Source organism: Siphateles boraxobius, unplaced genomic scaffold, assembly GCF_051911475.1.
Source record: "Siphateles boraxobius isolate OS27281-9 unplaced genomic scaffold, OSU_SipBor_1 7, whole genome shotgun sequence".
NCBI classification, from domain to species: domain Eukaryota; kingdom Metazoa; phylum Chordata; class Actinopteri; order Cypriniformes; family Leuciscidae; genus Siphateles; species Siphateles boraxobius.
Window position 1 is genome coordinate 11,489,430 of NW_027509197.1, and position 11,328 is coordinate 11,500,757.

Genomic DNA, 11,328 nt, shown 5'->3' on the forward strand with positions numbered 1-11,328 from the left:
TTCTACTAGGCATCTCTATGCTCATAAGTAGAAAGTCAAAAGACTTACTCCAGAAAATAAATTTTACTCTACAAACTGAAACTTGCATATTAATCTATAAATATTAATAAATGGTAAATATATGGTACTTTGTTTTAGGGTATTGGTGATACATTGTCACTTTTAGGGCTTTAACGATTATGCCGATTAATTGTTATACAGATTATTGAATTATTTGCAAGTTGTCCCTTGCAATAACAGATTATTGCACTTAACAACTTTAAATATTCAAGCAATGTATTCAAGGAAAAATAGGCATCTTTCAGATTTTTTTTATTAATTTAAAGAACAAATGTGAATAAAAATAACAGAAACAATCACAATAAGTGACCATAACATAAAAAAACAGTAAATGTCTCATTCCCAAATAAAGTCATAAATAAACATATCTCAGAAATGTTTAAGTTTTGTAAATAACAGAAAAAAATATGTCACAATAAACTACCATAATATAACAGGCCATAAAACAAACAAAACCAATCCTGCTCCTTAATTGCTTGGTAGATTATGGGAAAGAAACAATAGCATGTTGACTTTCTCTGGCTTAAGAGAACATCTAGCAGGTCACAATATTGCCAGCTGTACTGAACATTCCTTCCAAAGCAGTACTTGTTGCACAAATGCACATTTCTTGCCAACTAAAGGAAACCTGGAATCATTGTCCCGCCACCACATTAAAGGGCCTGCCGGAGTATCAAGTGCCTCTTCCTGTGGGTACCGTAACAGTTCAGCATCCGTTCTTTTTGGTAAGCCACATGTAGAAGATTGACCTCTTCTGTCCTGCAGCAGATCAGTCTCTTCTTTTTTGGAGGAGGTGCAAGAGGTGTTGTAGACATCATTATCTGCCACACAGCTCTATCAGACACTGTAAAAAGTGAAGGGCAACTGTTACCTTAAGCAGGATGTCTACCTAATATAACCCTTAAAAATTACTTTTGTTAGTGTAATCTTACGCAGTCATGTTGACTGTCATATATATATATACTCTGAACGAAACCATTCATTTAGATAGCAGAATGAAGATCACTGTTACGTTATCTGACCAAATATCTTACAGTGTACTTCCCACCTTCTTCAACTTTGTGTCCTTCCTCTGCCATCTCCATCATCTCTTTTAAAAGCTGGTCTTTGGTGTCATCTATAATTTCAGTTTCTCAAAAGTGGTCACTGTATCTTGGGTTAAGAATGTTGGCCTTTTTTTAGGAGCTCTTGAAGTGGAGCTGGGCTATACTATTCATCAGGTACAGCACACCTTTTTTTCTGGATATGTATTGTAAGATTTATGTCACAAGGACAAGGTCGAGTTTGGGTGCCCATGTTGTCTGTCATCAATCACGACAAGTCTGATTTCAGATATCTGCTCCAGAATTTTTGTTTCGTACCCTATCGTGTAGAAACATCCTGGAGGAAATATGACATGTTTGTTACTGCACATAACTGCATAAACAAATAAATCTGACATTATAGTTTCAGATACAAATTTGAGATTATAATACAAGTAGAAAGATGGTTTGAGGATTATTATAATATATTTATAAAAATATTAATTTACATGATTAGTTATCAATAATACACAAAATAAAAATACTTCAAAAAAATAATTCACTCACACACTCAACTAAATTATGCTGAGGAATGTTGGCCTCCGTCTGTACCTGTTTCAGGTCTCTTCTTTTTATCCAGCTCATACTGAAAGTGTTTTCCAGATTCCAGCAAAGTACTAGCACTTCTTACGTGCTAGGCATTTGTGGAGATTATGGCCGAAGCAATTTAGCCATGGCCAGCCAAGTTTGCCCACTGCAGCCACAATATTAGCACCATTATCAGTGGCATATTTTTTTTTTCTTATCTAATGCCCAATCTGATAAAATGCTCTTAAGAGTTTCTGAAAGTGTATCAGCAGTTTGGTTCTGTGAGGAGTATCTTGTTTCTAGACCCTGTACTGTTAAGCTCATGTACACAGTCATATTTGCACTGGACCGCATGTCTGTTTTGGCTGAATAAAAATCTATTTCTTTCAAATCCTTCAGAATTTCATACTTCATTTCTCTGTATAAATTCGGGATTGCTGTTTTGGAATATTGCTTGTCAAAGTTTTGGAGAATTTCTTTAAATACTGTTTTTTCCACAGTATTAAAAGGCTACATTTCCTTAGCAATGTGTCTCGTTACACTGTCTGTCATGTGTGCCATTTGATACTGTCGCGTTTATATTTTGTTGCACATTCGAAGGCCTGCGCTATTGTCACCTGACTGTAAGTATGAGTGGATGACTTCAAAACTTTGGCGAACTCTGTGGGGTGATGTGTCTTCAGGTGATTCCTAAGATCTTTGGTGCAAATTGCTAGAAATTCGGCACACTGCCATGTCAATGTCTTTCGGCCGTCAATGTCTTTATCATGATCCGGTGTAAAACCAAAATGTGCCCAGATCGGTGCTGTCATTTTCAGCTTTTTTCAGCAAAATTAAATCCATCTTTGTTGAATAATTGCGCTTCTATGACTCAAAATGATCCATAAATTGACAAGGCAATATATTTTGAAATTAACGAGTGTAATTGCTCAGTGTAATCCGTGCAAACCGAGACTGGTGGAAGTAGGTGTGTTGCAGGTACTACAGCGCCCCCTTGTGTCTTCTAATACTGGGCAATAATTGCGGTTATCTAAAATCAATCAATCAATCCCAATCAAACGGTTGTTTAATAATCGTGACAGGCCAGTGATGACTCGTTGTCTGGGCTTCTTTCTTCGGGGTTCCTCAGGCAGGGGCTCTTTACTGATGTCCACGTGGATTTGAGGACCGAAGCTTCTGCTGGTTGTGGAGAAGCTCTCGGTGATCAGGACACGTCCATCAGGATACTCTGCCTCCACCAGTGAAGGGCAGTTGAGTGTCTCCCTCCCGCTGCTTGATCTTCAGTCCTAGTTTAAGACTGTAGGGACGCCGCTGACCACTGCGTGTCTTCATCATGGGCTCCACCACAGAGCGGTAGATCAGATGTCCTGGTAGGCCTGTACGCTGTAGCCATGGATGGAGACAGACTCTTTCTGCTGACACACGTCCACTGGAGAGACCGCTGGACGGATGTCAGGAAGGACAGCAGTGTTCTTTAAGTATTGCTCTTCCAATCCTGTGGGTCTTTGAGCTTTGGCAGAGATACAGCTGTAAGTGTGATCTAACTCGATTACAGCTGCCAGCTGTGAAAGTTCACAGGAGTCTTGAATTTAAGAGACGCCATCAATCAACAATTCCCTCAGGTGTGTGGGAAGAGCCCTGGTTCTTCTCAGGCGACGCTGCTCCATGCTGATGAATCAAGAACACAATTGATGAAACAAATTGTAGAGTTGCAAAAATCAAGCTTCAAGGTTTCAAGGGCCACGTGCACACTGCAAAGTTTCAGGAGCGACAACGGGAGTGAGTCCCCTAAATTATTATTTCATGTGTGTACGGAACACGACTCACACCCCTTTTGGTATCTGCTATTCTGACCAATTAAATATTATCGCGACTTTAATCGAGGAATCTTGACAGCCCTAGCCATATCCACTTATTATTAGCGTTTTGGGCTTGTTGTTTAAAGTAATGGATTTCTCATGGATTTCTCTTGACTCAAAATACTTAAATGTTTGTATTTTAATTTTGTAAATAGATATAATCAACATTTATACATGAGACCCTTTCGGTTTTAATTCGATTATGCTGTTTGCAATTATTCAAGGTATTGTAGTTTTTCCCTCTCTAAAGCCATTAAGTACTCGTAACTTGTCATTTTGTTTGATTTTCTTTTTTGCTTCAAATCAAAGTTTGTAATGTTGTAAAGCTGGATGGCTTGGTTCATGGCTTATAACTCTTTAACAAAGTTTTTTTTTATTCAACCAGTCTAAAATTAATAACAGTCTCTAAAGGAAGAATTCATCACCAGTAAAGTAGATAACATTTTTTTCAGCGTAGTTTACAGTATGGAGGAATTCCAATCTAAACAATGTTTTTGCACCCTTGAAGGGCACTTCGGGAAGGGGACGCGCAATATTTCACGTCAAAATGGATTGCTCAAGACTGACACCTACAGGCTGCTTAAGTAGACTATTTCTGCACACTGTTTTTGTTAAGTCAACAAGGGTAGTTTAAAATATACTTTAACCTGTTGCCTATGTCATATATATATATAGTCCGAGTCAAATTGCTTAAAATGAATAGGACATGACAAAATATTTACATTAGGCTACTGACTGATTTGGTTTTCTTCCAGTTTACTCCACAAACAAATCTGCAACTATGCTCATATTTTACAATATGAGGCTCTAGTTGCTCTTTTCTACTTCAAACGAGCCTGTTCTTTTAATATGGACATTAACAAACCCTTTAAAATTAATTTGGTTTTCCTTAAAGGGATAGTTCACCCAAAAAATGAAAATTATGTCAGTATTTACTCACCCTCATGTTGTTCCAACCCCGTAAGACCCTCGTTCATCTTCGGAACACAAATTAAGATATTTTTGATTAAATCTGAGAGCTGGATCACTCCTCCATAGGCTTCTAAGGGATTGAAACGTGTTCCCCGAAAAGTTATTAAAGACATTGTTAAAATAGTCCAAGTGACTACAGTGGCTCACTCTTAAGTTTCTCAATTGGCGAGAATACTTTTTGTGCGAAAAACAAACAAAAATAACGACTTTATTTCAACTATTAATTTCCTTCTCTTTGGGCCTCGAGTCAGTTCACTAGTGTAATAGCGTAGCGCTTCTGTTGTTGTACGTAACACGCATCACACACATGACCAGCGTCAGCCAATAGTGAGCCTATGTGTGACGTAGCTCTATGCTATCACACTACGTTAACTAGAGGCCCGCTATTTTTGCGGGGTTTTGCGCACAAAAAAGTATTCTCGTCCTTTGATAAACTTAAGATTGAGCCACTGTAGTCACTTGGACTATTTTAAAGATGTCTTTAATAACTTTTCGGGGAACAAGTTTCAATCCCTTAGAAGCCCATGGAGTGATCCAGCTCTCAGATTTAAAAATATCTTAATTTGTGTTCCGAAGATGAACGAATGTCTTACGGGGTTGGAACAACATGAGGGTGAGTAATTACTGACATAATTTTCATTTTTGGGTGAACTATCCCTTTAAAGGTGCTCTAAGCGATGTCATGCATTTTTTAGGCCAAAAATTTTTTGGGGGGGGGTTTGTTTGTGCAGAAATTGTTTGTGCATTTTGTTTATGCACAAAAAAAAAACAGTTTGTGCATAAAAATGTCAGTCATCATAACCAACATGTTGAATGATGTTCACCTGTGAAGTTTTTCAATTCACCCTAGCAGGGAGTTTGATTGACAGGCGATCTGACCAATCATAACCGCCATCCGCCATTTTGTCCGGCAAAGCAGTCAGGAGAGTTAGTGGATCTCGATCAGACAGCAGCAGGTGAAGCTAGCGAAGGAGAAGGAGAGACGTAGTCAGGTGGAGGCGGACGGTTGGCAAACAGCTGGATTGTGATTGGTGTACGGATGGTAGGATCTGACGGAGATTCCGGAAGCGATCCGGAAATGGAGGATGATAGGATTGAGGAAGATAGTGGGGGAAATTCAAGTTTAGGATGGAACGTAGTTAAAACTAAGAAAAGGAAGAAATGCCGTGAGTTAATTTCAGACTCGGAAAGTGACAAGGGAAGTCAACTGGGTCAAGGACAGAAGAAGGTGTTTAAAGTAATGATAAAGTTTGCTTCCGACTCTGTGAGTAACATCAACCCTTTGAGACTTACAAAAGCAATCAAAGAAAGTGTAGGGATTGTAGAGAATGTAAAAACTTTGAAGGATGGAAGACTGTTGTTATTTTGTAAAGATAGTAGTCAACAAAAAGAAGCTCTGGGAATTATATCAATGATCGGACATAAAGTAGAATGCTTCATTCCAGAAGAGAGAAATTGGATTAGAGGTGTAATATCTGGAATTCCTTTGGATGTTTCAGATGAGACGATCAAAAGAAATGTAAAAGTGGCAGCAGTTAAGGAAGTAAGACGCTTAAAATGTTTCAGAAATAATGAGAAAACGGACAGTCTTTCAATTATGTTGGTTTTTGATGAGGTCAAATTACCAGAAAGAGTTTTTTTAGGATTTGTCAGTTATGCAGTCAGATTATACATCCCTCCTCCAGTAAGGTGTTTCAAATGCCAAAAATACGGGCATGTGGCTGCTGTATGTAGAAGCAAACAAAGATGTGCAAGATGTGGAGGCAATCATGAGTATGGTAAATGTGGACAAAGTAAAACCCCAAAATGCTGTAATTGTGGGGGAGAGCACAGTGCAGCTTATGGAGGTTGTGAAGTAAGGAAAGATTCAATTAAGGTTCAAAATGTGAGAATGGAAGAAGGAATAACATTTGCTCAAGCACTTAAAAAAGTAAAACAAACCCCTAAAGTAGTCATGGTAGAGGAATCCCCTGTTAGGGTACAATCACAACCAAGTAAGATGCCAACACCAAGGGAAAAAATGGAATCGATTGAAGATAAAGTCTCATTCATAGCGTTTGTAGCAGAAGTGGTGAATTGTTCAGCACAGACTGAAAGTAGATCAGAAATGATTAAGATAATCATTAGAGCTGCAGAAAAATATTTGGAACTGAGGAACATATCTGTTGACATGATAAATGAAAGACTGGTGGTACAAGGAACAAACAGTCAGACAGCATGTGGGGGCTCATAATGGTTTTTGTAATCTTGCAGTGGAATGCAAGAAGTTTAATTGCAAATGGGCAAGAATTTAAGCATTTTATAGCAAATTGTGATGTGTACCCTGATATTATTTGTGTTCAGGAAACATGGCTTAAGCCACAGTTCAATTTTCTGATTAGTGGATATGAGACAATTAGGAAAGACAGAATTAAAGGAAATGGTGGTGGAGTAGCAACTTTTATTAAACAAGGTATAGGGTTTAGGAAAATTGTGGATAATAATGAATTTGAGGCTGTGGTCGTGGAAGTTTTAAAACTGATTATAATGGATTGATCATAGAAGATATGCTGGACTGGGGAGAGCTGGTATGCATTAATGACGGAAGCTACACAAGAGTTAATCTTTCTAAATGCAAATATTCTGTGTTAGATTTGACAACAGTATCAGAAAATTTAGCTTGTAGGTGTGATTGGAAAGTATTGAATGAAAGTACTATTGGTAGTGATCATTTTCCTGTTTGTAGTACAATTGGAGTAGAATTATTAAAAACAGTCTTGGAAAGAATTCCTAGGTGGAATTTTAAATCAGGGGATTGGGAGATGTATTTACAGATATGTCATGATAAATTGTTTGAAATTAATGATAATGGTGAGGAAGATATTGATGTTTTAAATTCAAAAATTAGTGAGGTTCTTAGGAGTGCAGCAGAAGAAGTATTTGGTAGAAAGAAGGCATGTAGTAAGAGGAAAAGTGTTCCGTGGTGGAATGAAGAATGCAATATGGCAATTAAAGAAAGAAACAAAAAGCTTAAAAAAGTAAGAAAATCTATTAGATATGATGACTTTATTGTATATAAAAAAGCTCAGGCAATTGTGAGGAGGGTTATCAGGGCAGCAAAAAGAAAGTATTGGAGAGAGTATTGCAATAATATTGGAGGAAATATTGGAATTAATGAGAATTGGAATATGATTAGAAAGATGGGAGGAAAACAAAGAATTAATTGTGTTCCGACGATAATTCATAATGAGGAAGTAGTTGTGTCTGATAGCAGTAAGGCAGAGATTCTAGCACAAACATTTGTGAAAGTACATAGTAATGAAAATATATCAAATGACATGATGAAGTTAAGGGAACAGAGTATGCGGAAGAATCCACATGTATTGGAAGTTAAGGAGTCAACTGGAGATACATTGGATTATGAATTAACTTTGTATGAGTTAAAAAGAGCAATTTCAGGGACCAAACAAACTTCTCCAGGTAGGGATGAGATATGTTATGAAATGTTTAAGCATTTATCAGATCCGTCATTAAATGTCATTTTAAGTTTTTATAATAAAGTATGGAATTCAGGAAAGCTTCCAATGGAATGGAAACATGGAGTAATTATACCAGTAGCGAAACCAGGAAAAGATCATACGCAATCCAGTAATTATAGGCCTATTGCTCTAACTTCAAATGTATGTAAGGTAATGGAGCGTATGGTAATGAATAGGCTGGTTTATGTTATCGAGAAGAGGGATATCTTCTCCCCTTTCCAAAGTGGCTTTAGAAAAGGGAGAAATACTATGGATTCTGTGCTGTGTTTGGAAGCTGATATAAGAAAGGCTCAGATTAATAAAGAAGTTATGGTAGGTGTTTTTATTGATGTTGAAAAGGCGTATGATATGTTGTGGAAGGAGGGACTTTTAATTAAGTTGGATATGATGGGAATTAAAGGTAAAATGTATAACTGGGTTATAGGGATGGGACGGTATGACAATTTCATATCACGATTATAGTGACCGAAATTATCGTGATTATCAATATTATCACGGTTTTGTTAAAAATAGATGAAAGTTTTAAAAAAGAACCGATGCTCACACTGAAAACATTTCAACAAGTTTTATATTTGAGAATCAACAAACAACAAATAAAATTAGCAGCTCTATGCACTTTTTAAAGATTCTATTCTGTGGCATTTCCTTCCTTATAATGACCATAGCAACGCATTATAACCATAACTCAGCGCATATATCCATGCATCACAACGGAGGCGCGCTCTCATTTCATTCAAATACAACTTGTCATCTTGCGTCTCCGTTTTTGATTCTATTGAAAATGAAATCAGTTGATTTATTGTTTACAGAATTTGATAATATTGTTGTGATCATCTTGTCTGGACGAGTTTTGTACGCTGTACAAAATGGATTTAACAGGTAAGAATAGAGAATCTCTATTCAATATGTCCCCGTCATTATGTGGTAAAAGAAATCGGTGTTATAAGTGTACAATGAATATACATTATTATCTCTTAAATGTCACTCTTAATAGTCTTGTTTGAACTTGTTCGTTCGTCTTTGGCTCAAAGCCACTTGCTGTGAACTTTTCTTCGCGGAAGCTTCAAGTTTATTTCAAGTGAGTGAGATAAAACATTTCAACTCAAAACAACATTTTGTGCCCAATTATTTCCCAGACGTAGTTTTAGTATTGAGATCAAAGTTAACTTGCCTTGCGTTCGCTAACAGTGGATGGTGGTCACACAGGACGACTCGGCAGATTTGAAGGGTTTACCCCTATCACAGCGACTTTTTTTGTGCATGTTCTGCAGACAGAGTGACCATCCTCGATTAAGTTTCCCTCAGGATTTTTGTAAATGCCAAAATACGACCACACCTCAGATTTGGTCCTCTTAAAAGGCTGAAAAATCTCCCGAACACGGTCACTGCCTTCCGCCATTCCTTCTCGAATAAAGAAAAAAACCAACATTGCGCGCCTGCGTCAGACTGTTGCTGGCTGGACAGGATTTATAGTGAGTTATTAAAATCGCGATAATCAAACACGGTTTTAATGATAATTGAATTTTAAACGATATTACTAACCGTACATTTTATCGTGGTTTATAGTGAAACCGGTAATCGTCCCATCCCTACGATGGGACGGTATGAAAATTTCATATCACGATTATAGTGACCGAAATAATCGTGATTATCAACATTATCACGGTTTTGTTAAAACAAGATGAAAGTGTTAAAAAAGAACTGATGCTCACACTGAAAACATTTCAACAAGTTTTATATTTGAGCATCAACAAACAACAAATAAAACGAGCAGCTCTATGCACTTTTTAAAGCAAGATTCTATTATGTGGCATTTCCTTCCTTATAATGACCGTCGTCAATAGCTACGCATTATAACTCAGCCCAAATCCATGTATATCACAACGGACGCGCGCTCTCATTTCATTCAAATACAACTTGTCATCTTGCGTCTCCATTTTTGATTGTACAGAAAATGAAATCAGAGTTGATTTATTGTCTACATAATTTGATAATATTGTTGTGATCATCTTGTCTGGACGAGTTTTTACGCTGTACAAAATGGATTTAACAGGTAAGAATAGAGACATTAATCTCTATTGAATATGTCCCCATAATTATGTGGTAAAAAAAAACGGTGTTATAAGTGTACAATGAATGTGCATTATTATCTCTTAAATGTCACTCTTACTAGTCTTGTTTGAACTTGTTCGTTCGTCTTTGGCTCAAAGCCACTTATTATTGCTGCGAACTTTTCTTCGCGGAAGCTTCAAGTTTATTTCAAGTGAGTGAGATAAAATATTTAAACTCAAAACAACATTTGTTGCCCAATTATTTCCCAGACGTAGTTTTAGTATTGAGATCAAAGTTAACTTGCCTTGCGTTCGCTACAACAGTGGATGATGGTCACACAAGACGACTCGGCAGATTTGAAGGGTTTACCCCTATCACAGCGACTTTTTTGTGCATGTTCTGCAGACAGAGTGACCATCCTCGATTGAGTTTCCCTCAGGATTTTTGTAAATGCCAAAATATGACCACACCTCAGATTTGGTCCTCTTAAAAGGCTGAAAAATCTCCCGAACACAGTCACCGCCTTTCGCCATTCCTTCTCGAATAAAAAGAAAAACCCCAACATTGCGCGCCTGTGTCAGACTGTTGCTTGCTGGACAGGTTCCCTTTCGAGAGGTCTCTCCTATTGCGTAAGTAGCTTACGCTATGGGAAAACTCCTTTTCTCGAGAATATTGAAGTCTTTATGTAAAACGCATTGCAGCTGCACAGCTGACAGCAATGAACGAAGGAAGCTCGGTCATTGGCTGTGCTGCGGCAACTTGCTCGAACCAATGACGGGGCGACTCTGAATGCGCGACCAAAGAGTGCGCTTCGCGCCCGCGCGCGTCAGAGCCCGCCAAGATGGGCGTGGCCAAGAGCTATTTATTGGGCGCCCCGTCATGAGAGTTCTTTAGATTTAATCTCCTTCAGCGAACACCTTCTTCGCTGGATCCTCCGGATTATTGAAGCCTTCGCCGCCGTCGAAAAGCATACCAGCGGGATTGATACGAGGCCGTCGGCACCTTCAGCCGCCTTCGAACGCCATCCTACTGAGCCATCCGGCGTGCCACACACGCAAGTATCTTTACATCTGTTCGCCCCGCGACACTTGTAAAAGAGCAATTTTCTGAGGCGTTGTTTCAAATGCCTTCCTGCGCGTCGTGCAGAGACCTTCTCCCGGACGGGGATCGTCACATCATCTGCGCTCGCTGCCTGGGCCGGGACCACGCAGAAGCTGCTTTGACCAAGGGCGGATGCCCGGAATGTGATGACCTGGG

The 11,328-nt window shown here is 38.4% G+C and overlaps 1 long non-coding RNA gene across 1 annotated transcript; it reads right to left on the bottom strand.

The window, feature by feature from the left end:
* Positions 1 to 464: 464 nt before the first annotated feature.
* On the bottom strand, positions 465 to 2,838 carry LOC143723221 (uncharacterized). Its single transcript, XR_013197070.1, has 3 exons — positions 1,650 to 2,838; positions 1,109 to 1,440; positions 465 to 904 (listed from the first exon to the last, which is right to left on the bottom strand). It is a non-coding gene; the product is annotated as an uncharacterized LOC143723221 (long non-coding RNA).
* Between the last annotated feature and the right edge of the window lie 8,490 nt (positions 2,839 to 11,328).